Source organism: Gossypium arboreum, chromosome 8 (assembly GCF_025698485.1).
Source record: "Gossypium arboreum isolate Shixiya-1 chromosome 8, ASM2569848v2, whole genome shotgun sequence".
In the NCBI taxonomy this organism is placed as follows: Eukaryota; Viridiplantae; Streptophyta; class Magnoliopsida; order Malvales; family Malvaceae; genus Gossypium; species Gossypium arboreum.
This window is the reverse complement of record NC_069077.1, coordinates 98,495,312-98,511,232: the sequence shown is the minus strand read 5'-3', so window position 1 is coordinate 98,511,232 and position 15,921 is coordinate 98,495,312. Positions and strand designations below refer to the sequence as shown.

The 15,921-nt window shown below is 39.6% G+C and overlaps 1 long non-coding RNA gene across 1 annotated transcript; it reads right to left on the bottom strand.

Moving 5' to 3' along the window:
* Nucleotides 1-550: 550 nt before the first annotated feature.
* LOC128296346 (uncharacterized) lies at nucleotides 551-9,491 on the bottom strand. Its single transcript, XR_008286925.1, has 3 exons — nucleotides 9,443-9,491; nucleotides 1,429-1,512; nucleotides 551-686 (listed from the first exon to the last, which is right to left on the bottom strand). It is a non-coding gene; the product is annotated as an uncharacterized LOC128296346 (long non-coding RNA).
* Nucleotides 9,492-15,921: the final 6,430 nt, after the last annotated feature.

Genomic DNA, 15,921 nt, shown 5'->3' with positions numbered 1-15,921 from the left:
TATCTCCTGTACAGGGCTTCAATACTAATGCCGTTTGTTTCTATAGAAACTAGACTCAGAGAGGAATCTACACATATATGGAATGACTCCTAATTATCTCTGGTTAATTTACAATGATTTTCCAAAGTTGGAACAGGGGATCCAGAAACCGTTCTGGCCCTATTTCACAAGAACTTTAAAATCTGTTAACTTATAACTCATATGACCATTTCGTTTCTTCCATATGAAAGTAGATTCATCAAGGTACACTTACATAATTTATTTGCTATTTAATACCATTCCTACTATTTTTAGTGATTTTTCACATCCACGTCACTGCTGCTGTCAGCATCTGCCTTTAGTAGGCTTTACCTATTTCATACTTTCCATGATTCAATTGGCCCTTTTACATACATAGCACAAAGCGTGATCATGATTAACCATTCCAATGGCTAATCGTTTCAAAATAATTCCATACCTCATAAGGGTCAACATACAAACGATTATAGTTCTATGCTAAAACGATATAAGCCATTTTCGCATGGCTATCCAAGTTTACACAAACCGAAGGTACATGACCTTCAACAAAGGATGGTCCTATACATGCCATTTCAAAGTTCAACCAAAATTTGTACCAAAATGGGGCTTCGATAGTGTGGATGACTTCGACTTCTTTGATCCCGAATCCGATAGCTAACGAGCGAAACCTATAAAACAGAGAGCCAAAGCAACGGGGTAAGCATTTTAATGCTTAGTAAGTCTCAAGCAATGAAATCAGCTTTGACTAAGGTATTTTATTCACATGGCTAATTAAACCACTTTACTAATTCACATTCCCATACTCATACTTATTTCACATCACCGACCCTTATGTTCATACACAAAGAACAACTTAGCCCAAGGCCGGTAGCTCGTTTATCAACTTAGCGCATACTTACTTGTAAGAATTCAATTAGTACAAGCACATACAAACATACCTCATTGCTGGAATTTTCACAAGTGTATAAGCTGAAATTTTCACAGCAAGATTGCTCACTTCCGAATCACATACTTTCGGGATTTAACCGGATATAGCGACTCGCACGATTGCCTTCGGGTCATAACCCGGATTTGGTGACTTGCACAAAGGCCTTCGGGTCTTAGCCCGGATATATCAACTCGCACGAATGCCTTCGGGTCTTAGCCCGGATATATCAACTCGCACGAATGCCTTCGGGTCTTAGCCCGGATATATCAACTCGCACGAATGCCTTCGGGTCTTAGCCCGGATATATTTCCAATGTTCACTTACATATATATCAATATTCAAGACACGTCCATAGTTCATTTTCGTTACTAAAGCTCTAACACAAAATATCTATCAACCTTTACTATTTCGGCTCAATGGCCACACAAACAAGGAGCATAATTTTGATATAATTCAAGTAGGGTCATCACTCGAAGACTTACCTTGAATGTTGTCGAGCGATTTCGACGGCTATTCAACTACTTTTTCCTTCCCTTTATCGGATTTAGCTCCCCTTTGCTCTTGAGCTAATTTACACAAATTTAACTTATTAAAATCTCATCATGATAGCTTATGGCGAATATGACAAGGAGTGTAAATGGTCATATGGCCATCCTTTAGCTCAAATACACAATGGTCATGCACATTTTACATCACAACAAGCAATTCAATACATTCAAACATCAACGTGAAGTTCAAAGTACTTGGCCCTTATATACATTAGGCATCAAAGTTGTATATGTACGAAATCATAAATCGAACTCAACACATTAGTTAATATTCCTCTTAGCGAATTTTCTAAGCCAAGAATAGGCATCAATATGCTTGCCTCAAACCGAATGCATGCACACTAATTACCCCTCATGTGGCGAATATACACTTAGTACCACACAAAAAAAACAGCATACATTTTACTACTAACACATTACATATCGTAATTCATTGCACATCTCTTATTTACTTCATAATCAACACATCATCACAAGCAAATATACACTTTGAATTAGTATATATGTCATACCAATCCATCATGTGCAAACATATATTCATGTAGGTGCAAGGGCGAATTCTCAAGTGGCTTATATCCAAATATATACACATTTCCAAAGCTTAAATCTTACTTACCATGCAACATGCATGAATTATACTTATGGATATATCATGGCGAATACCACAACACCACACCATTTCAATTTGGTCATGGTGAAACAAAGAACTTAGTATCTCATTCAAAAAAATGCTAAAAGAAAATCTAAGAATCTTCAATCCTCCATCACATGTATCACTTTCAAGCTTGTTATTTAACATGCAATGGCATTAACACCACATTCACTTTGGCGAATTTCATTCCCATGACATAACAAGGATTTGAACCATGGGCTAACAAGAACATTAAGCTAGCAACTAAAAACATGCATGAACCTCAAACATACCTTAATCTTGATGCAAGTTTAGCCAACCTCTTCCTAATCCTCTTCCAAACCAAGTATGAAGCAAAACTCCTTCCTTAACCTTAGTATTTTCGGCCAACAAGAGAGTGAAAAGAGATGAACAAAATTTTTCTTTCTTCCTTTAGGACATTCGCCAAGCTATGGAGGAAGATGGACACTTTTTTTTTTTGTTTCTCATCTACTAACATTAATTGTTTATTCCATACCCTTATTTTATTCTTTCCATCATAACCCATTTACCAAACATGTTTCATGACATGATTTTTGCCCATAAATCCTTGTCATGGCCGGCCACTAGCTATGGGGAAATTTGACATGCAAGTCCATTGTTTTGCATGCATCCTTTAATTAGTCATCACACATTTTCCCTCATACTTTCAAAGTTTATTACTAGGTCCTTTCTAGTGAAATTCACATCTATAATTCTAAATCAAAGCATAAAAATATCACACATGAGTTAACACACATTATAGGCAATAAAATAAATATTAAATTATTTTTATGCCTTGGTTTTGTGGTCCCAAACCACATTTCGACTAGGGTCGTTTAAAGGCTGTCACAACTCTCCCCACTTTAGAAATTTTCGTCCCGAAAATCTTACCGTAAATAGGTTTGGATATTGCTCTTTCATAGAGTTCTCGGGTTCCCAAGTAGCTTCTTCTATCCGTGTTTGAGCCATAACACTTTCACTAGCGGAACCCTTTTGTTTCGCAACTCTTTCATTTCACGAGCTAGAATACGAATCGGTTCTTCTTCATAACTCATATCGGCTTGAATTTCAACCTCGATGGACTAATTACGTGCGACGGATCAGATCTATAGCGTCAAGCATTGAAACATGGAAGACGTTGTGAATCTTTTCAAGTTCGGGGCAAGATCAAACGATACATGAATCGGGCCAACTCGTTCGGAGATTTCAATGCGGCCCAATGAATCTCGGGCTCAACTTGCCCTTACGGCCGAATCTGAGTATCTTTTCCCACTGGCGAAACTTTAAGAAACACTTTATCTCCCACGATACTCAATGTCCTTTCGTTTCAAATCCGCATACGATTTACGACGATCGGAGGCTATCTTGATTTTCACGGATTACTTTTACTTTCATTCAGCATCTTTAATCAAATCCACTCCAAAATTTTGTTCTCACCGAGCTCGGTCCAAAACAATGGTGTACGGCATTTACGCCCGCACAAAGCCTCGTAAGGCGCCATCTTAATACTTGATTGAAAACTATTGTTGTGGCGAATTCAATCAAAGGTAGGTACCGTTCCCACGAACCACCGAACTCGAGGATGCAACATCTCAACATATCCTCAAGTATCTGAATTATACGCTCGGATTGACCATCGGTGTGGGGGTGAAAGGCGGTCTTTGAAATGCAACTTGGTGCCCAATGCTTCTTGTAATTTCTTCCAAAATCGCGAGGTGAACCTCGGATCTCTATCCCACACAATGTAAATCGGTACCCGTGTAATCTCACAACTGAGAAACGTACAATTCAGCTAGTTTATCCAATGAAAATCCATACGCACGAGGGATAAAGTGAGCCGACTTAGTCGATCTATCAATAATAACCCAAATTGCATCCTTCTTACTTGCGACAACGGCGGTCCGGACACAAAGTCCATTGTGACTCGATCCCATTTCCACTCGGGTATCGTGATCGGTGAAGTAACCTCGAAGGCACTTGATGCTCCGCTTTCACTTGTTGACATATTAAACATCTTGCAACAAAGTCGGAGATGTCTCGTTTCATACCATGCCACCAAAACCGACGTTTCAACTCATTGTACATCTTCGTACTCCCGGGTGGATTGCCATTCGGCTACAATGAGCTTCGTTCGAATTATCGAAATAAGTTCAATTCTTTGGAACACACAAACGACTTCGAACCTCAAACAATCGTCATCATCAATTTGAAACTCCGATTCCTTGTTCGTAACACACTCAGCCCGTTTTGCACGCAACTCCTCATCAACTTTCCGAGCTTCACGAATTTGATGAGTCAACAATGGTTTGGTACATTAATTGGCTACTAACACATTGTCGGGTAGGATAGACAAGTGTACATTCATCGTCAGTAAAACAAGCAAGTGATTTCGGCTTAAGGCATCCGCAACCACATTAGCCTTTCCCGGTGATAGTCAATGACCAGCTCATAATCCTTTAACACTCGAGCCAACGTCTTTGTCGCAGATTTAAGTCTCTTTGAGTCATCAAATATTTGAGACTTTTGTGATCCGAATACACATGGCACTTCTCACCAAATAAGTAATGTCGCCATATCTTTAAAGCGAATACGATGGCGACCAATTCGAGATCATGGGTCGGATAATTTTTCTCATGTGGCTTTAATTGTCTCGACGCATAGGCCACAACTCGACCTTCTTGCATCAATACGCAACCTAACCCAAGTAGGGAGGCGTCACTATAGATGACAAACTCTTTGCCGATTCGGCCGTACTAGTCTTGGAGCTTCCGTCAAATGAGTTTTCAATTGGTCAAAACTTTTCGACACTTTTCCGTCCATTCAAACTTGACATCTTTACGAAGCGGTTTAGTCATGGGTGTGGCTATCATCGAGAATCCTTTTACAAACCGTCGGTAGTAACCGCAAGTCCCAAAAAGCTCCGAACCTCGGTAATATTTCTTGGAGGTTTCGATTAAGTATGGCTGAAATTTTGCTTGGGTCGACTCGAATACCCGATCGAGATACCACGTGACCCAAGAAGCTAACCTCTCTTAACCGAAACTCACACTTGCTAAACTTAGCATATAAGCGCTTATCCCGTAAAATTTGCAACACTAATCTCGGTGCTCGCATGTTCGGTCTCATCTCTTGAATAGACCAAGATGTCGTCGATGAACACAACTACGAACCGATCCAAATATGATCTCAAGATCCGATTCATCAAATCCATAAATACCGCAGGGCATTAGTGAGCCCAAACGGCATCACTAAGAACTCGTAGTGACCATATCTCGCTCAAGGCGGTTTTGGGTATGTCCGAATCTCGGATTCAAGAATCGATAATAGCCCGATCTCAAATCTATTTTTGAGAACACCGAGGCTCCTTCAGTTGATCGAACAAATCATCGACACGTGGTAACGGATACTTGTTCTTTATTGTCACTTTATTAAGCTGACGATAGTCGATGCACAACCTCATGGTTCCGTCCTTCTTTTTCACAAACAACACTGGTGCACCCCAAGGTGAAAAACTCGGGCGAGCAAAACCTCTATCCATCAACTCTTGCAACTGAGCTTTCAACTCCTTTAATTCCGTTGGTGCCATACGATATGGAGCTATCGAAATCGGTGTGGTCCTAGGTACAAGCTCAATGCCAAACTCTATCTCCGAACAGTGGCAAACCCGCAATTCTTGGGAAAACGTCCGGTATTCACAAACCACCGGCACAGATTTGGGTTCTATTCCTAACTCCTTATCATCAAGTACATACGCAAGGTATGCTTCACACCCTTTTCTTACATATTTCTGGGCCAACATTGATGATATTACAGCTGGCAACCCCTTCAAGTTCGTAGACTCAACTCGGATCATCTCGTTGTTTGCGCATCTCAAATCAATAGTCTTGCTTTTGCAATTCACAACCGCATCATGCACGGTCAACCAATCCAATCCAAGAATAACATCAAATTCATCGAACGACAAAAGCATCAAGTCCGGGAAAGCAGTACCTCAATTACTAGGGGCATTTCTTACACACTTTGTCGACCAGCACATAACGACCCAAAGGATTTGACACCGAATTACGAACTCGATGAGACTCAATAGGCAAAGTCTTCTTCGGATGCTAAGGTTTCGCATATATAAGAATGAGTAGAACCGGGGTCAATCAAAGCAATCACATTAGTATCAAAGAGAGTGAAAGTACCAGTAATAACATCCGGCGAGGAGGCATCCTCGCGTCTTGCGTATAGCATAAGTCCTAGCTGGGCGCGAGCCTCGGATCTGGTCGCACATCTCTAGATCCTCTCGACCACCACTAGCCTTGCCCGTATTTCCGGATGGTCTACCTCGGCGGTGGTAGTACCGGTTTCCCACTCCGATCTACATTCTGCCTGCACAACCTCGGGCAATCTTTAATGAAGTGGTCAACTGATCCACACTTGTAACAGAGCGGTCACGGAATCTACACTTCAAAATGCCATTTGCCACAATCATCGGCACTCGTCCTCTCTCGTCGATCATTCCCACTCTGGCGATCGAAGTGATTCGTGTGGTCACGGGGTCGATCGCGATCTCGTCTAGAAAAGCCCGAAGTGTCTCTAGATCGGCCTAAGCCATCTCTAAGTTTCTTTGATGATGTTGGAAGGGCTTCCCGAATACCTCTTCTGAAACTCCCTTGCTCCCGCTTCGCTTTCCTTTTCTCCATACTAAACTCCTCGGCTTTGCATCTCCGCTCGACGAGAGTCACAAACTCTCGGATTTCCAAAATGCCAACATACAGCTTTATCTCATCATTCATCCATCTTGAGCGTTTACATCACGACTTCAAGAAATGCATTCTCGCGTCTGGCTAAGCCTCACGAATTTTCGTTCATAGTCGATGTAAACATGGAACCTTGTTTAAGTTCGAGAAATTCCTTTCGTTTTGGTCCATAAATCTCGATGATATACTTTTTCCGAAACTCGGTTTGGAAGAACTCCCAAGTTACTTGTTCGCGGGGCACAACAGTCGAGTACTCCACCAATAGTAGGCGAGAATCACGTAGCAAGGAGATGGTACACTTTAGGCATTCATCGGTGTACAAGATAGCTCATCGAGTACGGATCGTGTTGTCCAACCAAAATTGACTTGCTTTCGCATCATCACTATCCGTAGCTTTAAATTCAGTAGCCCCATGTTTTCGGATTCTATCAACTGGGGCTTATTCGACCTTATTTGGTCAATTACGGAGGCATTGTAGGTCTTGGGTGTGTTTGTTGGGAATGGAGGTTGTGGAACAGTAGTATTAGTTCGAATGTATTGGTTGAACCAATCATTCATCACGCTATAAAAGGCTTGTCTAGCCTCGTCATTCGGATTACTAGCAACAGGTTGAGAGTCCGCCGGCGCTGTCCCTTGTGCGGGAGCAGCGCCACACTCTCCACATCATCAGCTATCGCTCGGTTGGGATCGGGATCCATTACTATAAATAAACACAAGTTCAAACGTCGAAATCACCACACTATCATATAATCACATAAAATGGCATGTATAGCTAGACCCCAAACGCATTACGGTAGTCCTAGAATCGACTAAACCGTAGCTCTGATACCAATAAAATTGTAACACCCGAACCCGAGACCGTCGCGAGTCGAACGCGAGGTGTTAATGAACTTCAACCCACTTATTGACAATTTTCAGACAAGCTGCCAATCTGAGTACTAGTCGCTCCAAAATTCATAACTTGAGTTTTACAACTCGAAAATCAGTTCCGTAAATTTTTCCTGAAACTAGACTCATATGTCCATCTACATATTTTTTCTAGAATTTTGGTCGAGCCAATTAGTACAGTTTATTAGTTAAAGTCTCGCCTGTTGTAGGGATCGACTACACTGACCTTTGTGCGTTACGAATTGGATATCTCCTGTACAGGGCTTCAATACTAATGCCGTTTGTTTCTATAGAAACTAGACTCAGAGAGGAATCTACACATATATGGAATGACTCATAATTATCTCTGGTTAATTTACAATGATTTTCCAAAGTTGGAACAGGGGATCCAGAAACCGTTCTGGCCCTATTTCACAAGAACTTTAAAATCTGTTAACTTATAACTCATATGACCATTTCGTTTCTTCCATATGAAAGTAGATTCATCAAGGTACACTTACATAATTTATTTGCTATTTAATACCATTCCTACTATTTTTAGTGATTTTTCACATCCACGTCACTGCTGCTGTCAGCATCTGCCTTTAGTAGGCTTTACCTATTTCATACTTTCCATGATTCAATTGGCCCTTTTACATACATAGCACAAAGCGTGATCATGATTAACCATTCCAATGGCTAATCGTTTCAAAATAATTCCATACCTCATAAGGGTCAACATACAAACGATTATAGTTCTATGCTAAAACGCGTATATAAGCCATTTTCGCATGGCTATCCAAGTTTACACAAACCGAAGGTACATGACCTTCAACAAAGGATGGTCCTATACATGCCATTTCAAAGTTCAACCAAAATTTGTACCAAAATGGGGCTTCGATAGTGTGGATGACTTCGACTTCTTTGATCCCGAATCCGATAGCTAACGAAATAAACCTATAAAACAGAGAGCCAAAGCAACGGGTAAGCATTTTAATGCTTAGTAAGTCTCAAGCAATGAAATCAGCTTTGACTAAGGTATTTTATTCACATGGCTAATTAAACCACTTTACTAATTCACATTCCCATACTCATACTTATTTCACATCACCGACCCTTATGTTCATACACAAAAGAACAACTTAGCCCAAGGCCGGTAGCTCGTTTATCAACTTAGCGATACTTACTTGTAAGAATTCAATTAGTACAAGCACATACAAACATACCTCATTGCTGGAATTTTCACAAGTGTATAAGCTGAAATTTTCACAGCAAGATTGCTCACTTCGAATCACATACTTTCGGATTTAACCGGATATAGCGACTTCATACGATTGCCTTGGTCATAACCCGGTTTGGTGACTTGCACAAAGGCCTTGGTCTTAGCCGGATATATCAACTCGCACGAATGCCTTGGGTCTTAGCCGGATATATCAACTCGCATTTAATGCCTTGGTCTTAGCCCGATATATCAACTCGCACGAATGCCTTCGGTCTTAGCCGGATATATTTCCAATGTTCACTTACATATATATCAATATTCAAGACACGTCCATAGTTCATTTTCGTTACTAAAGCTCTAACACAAAATATCTATCAACCTTTACTATTTCGCTCAATGGCCACACAAACAAGGAGCATAATTTTGATATAATTCAAGTAGGGTCATCACTCGAAGACTTACCTTGAATGTTGTCGAGCGATTTCGACGGCTATTCAACTACTTTTTCCTTCCCTTTATCGGATTTAGCTCCCTTTGCTCTTGAGCTAATTTACACAAATTTAACTTATTAAAATCTCATCATGATAGCTTATGGCGAATATGACAAGGAGTGTAAATGGTCATATGGCCATCCTTTAGCTCAAATACACAATGGTCATGCACATTTTACATCACAACAAGCAATTCAATACATTCAAACATCAACGTGAAGTTCAAAGTACTTGGCCCTTATATACATTAGGCATCAAAGTTGTATATGTACGAAATCATAAATCGAACTCAACACATTAGTTAATATTCCTCTTAGCGAATTTTCTAAGCCAAGAATAGGCATCAATATGCTTGCCTCAAACCGAATGCATGCACACTAATTACCCCTCATGTGGCGAATATACACTTAGTACCACACAAAAAAAACAGCATACATTTTACTACTAACACATTACATATCGTAATTCATTGCACATCTCTTATTTACTTCATAATCAACACATCATCACAAGCAAATATACACTTTGAATTAGTATATATGTCATACCAATCCATCATGTGCAAACATATATTCATGTAGGTGCAAGGGCAATTCTCAAGTGGCTTATATCCAAATATATACACATTTCCAAAGCTTAAATCTTACTTACCATGCAACATGCATGAATTATACTTATGGATATATCATGGCGAATACCACAACACCACACCATTTCAATTTGGTCATGGTGAAACAAAGAACTTAGTATCTCATTCAAAAAAATGCTAAAAGAAAATCTAAGAATCTTCAATCCTCCATCACATGTATCACTTTCAAGCTTGTTATTTAACATGCAATGGCATTAACACCACATTCACTTTGGCGAATTTCATTCCCATGACATAACAAGGATTTGAACCATGGGCTAACAAGAACATTAAGCTAGCAACTAAAACATGCATGAACCTCAAACATACCTTAATCTTGATGCAAGTTTAGCCAACCTCTTCCTAATCCTCTTCCAAACCAAGTATGAAGCAAAACTCCTTCCTTAACCTTAGTATTTTCGGCCAACAAGAGAGTGAAAAGAGATGAACAAAATTTTTCTTTCTTCCTTTAGGACATTCGCCAAGCTATGGAGGAAGATGGACACTTTTTTTTTGTTTCTCATCTACTAACATTAATTGTTTATTCCATACCCTTATTTTATTCTTTCCATCATAACCCATTTACCAAACATGTTTCATGACATGATTTTTGCCCATAAATCCTTGTCATGGCCGGCCACTAGCTATGGGGGGGGAAATTTGACATGCAAGTCCATTGTTTTGCATGCATCCTTTAATTAGTCATCACACATTTTCCCCTCATACTTTCAAAGTTTATTACTAGGTCCTTTCTAGTGAAATTCACATCTATAATTCTAAATCAAAGCATAAAAAATATCACACATGAGTTAACACACATTATAGGCAATAAAATAAATATTAAATTATTTTTATGCCTTGGTTTTGTGGTCCCGAAACCACATTTCGACTAGGGTCGTTTTAAGGCTGTCACAATTGGTGACATGTATGATGAATTATTAGTTAGACCAAGGAAAATCATGAAATAGGCATAGTTCACTCTAGTAACAGATGCAAACAGCAGCAGTGATGTGAGATTGAAAAATCACTAAAAATATTAGAAATAAAATTAAATAATGAATAAACTATGTAATCGAAGATCGATGAGTCTATTTTCATACGAAAGAAGCAAAACAACCATATGAGCTATATGTTAAGAGATGTTTAAATTCTCGCGAAGCAGGGCCAGAGCGATTTCTGGATCCCCTGTTCTGACTTAGGAAATTTACCATAAATTTTATCGAGATAATTAGAGGTTGTACCTTATATGTACAGATTCATCATCGAGTCTAGTTTCATTAGAGACAAACGGTATAGGCATTGAAGTCCTGTACAGTGAGATATTTAAGTTGAAATGCACAGAGGTCAGTATAGTCAAACCTTGAAATAGGGGCAACTTTAATGAATAAACTGTACTAATTGGCCCAACCAAAAATTCTACAAAAATTCTACCATATAGATATATGAGTCTAGTTTTAGGGAAAATTTACGGAATTGGATTTTGAGTTTTATAACTCAAGATATGATTTTTAAAGCGACTACGATACAGTTAGCCAGCATGCCTGGAAAAAAAATTTTGGGGGAAATAAATGAAGCTCGGTAACACTTCGTGTTCGATTTCCAGTAACGGCCACGGGATCGGGGTGTTACAAAGTTTCTCACCTTGGGGTGCACCAGTATTGTTTGTGAAAAAGAAGGACGGAACCATGAGGTTGTGCATTGACTATCGTCAGCTGAATAAAGTGACGATAAAGAATAAATATCCGTTACCGCGTATTGATGATTTGTTTGATCAACTAAAGGGAGCTTCAGTGTTTTCAAAGATAGATTTGAGATTGGGTTATTACCAGTTGCGAATTCGAGATTCATATATACCCAAAACTGCTTTCAGAACGAGATACGACCACTACGAGTTCTTAGTGATGCCGTTTGGGCTCACTAATGCCCCTGCGGTATTTATGGATTTGATGAATCGGATCTTCGACATGATTTTGGACCGGTTCGTAGTTGTGTTCATTGATGACATCTTGGTCTATTCAAGAGATGAGACCGAACATGCCGAGCACCTGAGATTAGTGTTGCAAATTTTACGGGATAAACAGTTATATGCTAAGTTCAGTAAGTGTGAGTTCTGGTTAAGAGAGGTTAGCTCTTGGGTCATGTGGTATCCGCATTGGGTATTCGAGTTGACCCGAGCAAAATTTCAGCCATACTTAACTGGAAGCCTCCGAGAAATATTACTGAGGTTTGGAGCTTTTTGGGACTTGTCGGTTACTACCGACGGTTTGTGAAAGGTTTCTCGATGATAGCCATACCGATGACGAAACTACTTCAAAAGGATGTTAAGTTTGAATGGACAGAAAAGTGTCAGAAAAGTTTCGAACAATTGAAAACGCACTTAACGGAAGCTCCAGTACTAGTGCAGCCCGAATCAGGCAAGGAGTTCGTCATTTATAGTGATGCATCCCTACTTGGGTTGGGTTGCGTATTGATACAAGAAGGTTGAGTTGTGGCCTATGCGTCGAGACAATTAAAGCCACATGAGAAAAATTATCCGACCCATGATCTCGAATTAGCTGACATCGTATTTGCCTTGAAAATATGGCGACATTACTTATTTGGTGAGAAGTGCCATGTATTTTCGGATCACAAAAGTCTCAAATATTTGATGACTCAAAGAGACTTAAATCTACAACAAAGACGTTGGCTTGAGTTGTTGAAAGATTATGAGCTTGTCATTGATTACCACCGGGAAAGGCTAATGTAGTTGCGGACGCCTTAAGCCGGAAATCACTGTTTGCTTTACGAGCGATGAATGTACACTTGTCTGTTCTACTCGACAATGTGTTAGTAGCTGAATTAAAGGCCAAACCATTATTGATTCATCAAATTTGTGAAGCTCAGAAAGTCGATGATGAATTGGTTGCAAAACGGGCTGAATGTGTTCCGAATATGGAATCCAATTTCAAATTGATGATGACGATTGTTTGAGGTTCGAAGTCGGTTGTGTGTTCAAGAAATTCGAACTCATTTCGATGATTCTGAATGAAGCTCATTGTAGCCGAATGTCAATTCACCGGGAGTACAAAATGTACAACGATCCGAGACGCCAGCTTTTGGTGGCATGGTATGAAACGAGACATTTCGATTTTGTTTCAAGTGCTTAGTATGTCGCAAGTGAAGGCGAACATCAAGTGCCTACGGGTTTACTTCAGCCGATCATGATACCTGAATGGAAATGGGATCGAGTCACGATGGATTTTGTATCTGGGTTGCCAGTGTCGGCAAGTAAGAAGGATACGATTTCGGTTGTTGTCGATAGACTGACTAAGTCGGCTCACTTTATCCCCGTACGTACGGATTTTTCATTGGATAAACTAGCTGAATTGTATATTTCTCAGATTGTGAGATTACACGGGGTACCTATTTCTATCGTGTCGGATAGAGATCCGAGATTCACCTCGCGATTTTGGAAGAAATTGCAAGAAGCTTTGGGTACCAAGCTGCATTTTAGCACCGCTTTTCATCCACAAACCGATGGTCAATCCGAGCGGATAATTCAGATACTTGAGGATATGTTGAGATGTTGCATCCTCGAGTTTAGTGGTTCATGGGAACGGTATTTACCTTTGATTGAATTCGCTTACAACAATAGTTTTCAATCAAGTATTAAGATGGCACCTTACGAGGCCTTGTACGGGCGTAAATGCCGTACACCATTGTTTTGGACCAAGCTCGGTGAAAGTAAAATTTTCGGAGTGGATTTGATTAAAGATGCTGAACAAAAAGTAAGAATAATTTGTGAAAGTCTAAAGGCAGCATCAGAGAATCAAAAGTCATATTCGGATTTAAAACGAAGAGATATTGAGTATCAGGTGGGAGACAAAGTGTTTCTTAAGGTATCGCCTTAGAAAAAGATACTCAGATTTGGCCGCAAGGGCAAATTGAGTCCGAGATTCATTGGGCCGTATGAGGTCTCCGAACGAGTTGGCCCAGTTGCATATAGGTTGCTTTTACCCCCTGAACTCGAAAGAATCCACAACGTTTTTCATGTTTCGATGCTTCGACGTTACAGATCTGATCCTTCGCACGTAATAAACCTCTCCGAGGTCGAAATTCAAGCCGATATGAGTTATGAAGAAGAACTGATTCGTATCCTAGCTCATGAAGTGAAAGAGTTGCGAAACAAAAGGGTTCCGTTAGTGAAAGTGTTATGGCTCAAACACGGGATCGAAGAAGCTACTTGGGAACCCGAGAACTCTATGAAAGAGCGATACCCAAACCTATTTACCGGTAAGATTTTCAGGGACGAAAATTTCTTAAGTGGGGGAGAGTTGTGACAGCCCTAAAGTGACCATAGTCGGAAAGCGGTTTTGGGACCGCTAAACCGAGTCACCAAATTATTTGAATGTGATATTTATTGTCTAAAATATGTGAATATGAATGTGCGAAAATTTTTAAGCTTCGATTTAGTTAATTGCATGTGAATGGAGTACATAGGACTTGTGTGACACTTTTGAAATGTGATAGGCTAATCTATAAGGATCTAATAGTGCATGTAATCAAAAGGTAGGACTTGCATGTCAATTTTCCCCCCTAATATGTAGTGGCCGGCCATGAGCATGGGTGGACAAAATGTTATGGCTAAAAAAAAACATGTCATAGACATGTTGGCTTAATGCATTATGTAAGGAAAAATAAAATAATGAGCATGGTAATTAAATAATGAAAGGGAGGAGTGATGAAAAAAAAATGGTCTCAATCATGCCCCCCATTGCCGTGAGTTGAAGGAAAGAAAACAAAAAAAAAAATGTTCATCCTTTGGTTCATCCTTGGCCGAAAATTTTAAGGAGGAAGGAAGAAGAAAGGTTGAAGAGGTTCGGCCATGCATGTAACTAGGCTAAGGTATGTTTGATGATGTTCCATGAGAGCATGCATGTTTTAGTTGTTAGCTTGAGTTCTACCTAGCCCATGGTCTAAATCTTGCTATGTGATGGAAATGACACACGGCCATGGATGCATCATTCTTGCTTGGTGTTGATATTGTGTTGGTGAGATATCAAGTTATTTTTGTGACCAAGTTGAGATTTGAATTCTGGAATGAGTAAGGTTTTCGGCTATGGTAAATATAAGGGTGATGGATGTTGTGCCATGCTAAATCTAGATGAACAATGTTAGTGCTTATATCTCGATATTCATGAGTTTCTTTCTTGGTTTTACCTCAAACCCATGAAGTATTTTTAATTGGTGTTGTTAGAGGTTTCGGTCATGGGATTATAAGCTTGTTAGTTTTGATGGTGAAATTTATGCCTTGTAAGGGTAAATGGTGTTTTGATGCATTGGGCCATGGTAGAAAGTAGATGTGAAATGGTAGTAAGATGAAATGCAAAATGTTAGTATTTGATTACTAGTGTATAAATGCGTATTAGCCGAGTTTTGAATTTGAAACAAAACGATATATAATCAATACAAGTAACCATACTTGTAGGAAGTATTAAGCATATAATTGGCCTCAACATATACACGCATACTCGGCCACATGAGAAGATTAGTGTTGCATGCATTCGGTTAGAGGCAAGCATATTGATGCCTTTATCTTGGTTAGGACAATCGGCTAAAAGGGAGTGTGGGTTAATATGTTGAGTTGATGCATGATTTCACATGTATGTGACTTTAATGTCTAATGTATAAATATGGGCTAAGTGCCTTGTGTTCCTCTTTTCGATGCTCAAATGATTAAATCAATTTATTTGTTTAATTAAGCTCAAGAGCAAAGGGATCTAAATCGATAAAGGGAAGGAAAAAGTGGTCGAATAGCCATCGAAATCGCTCGACAACATCCG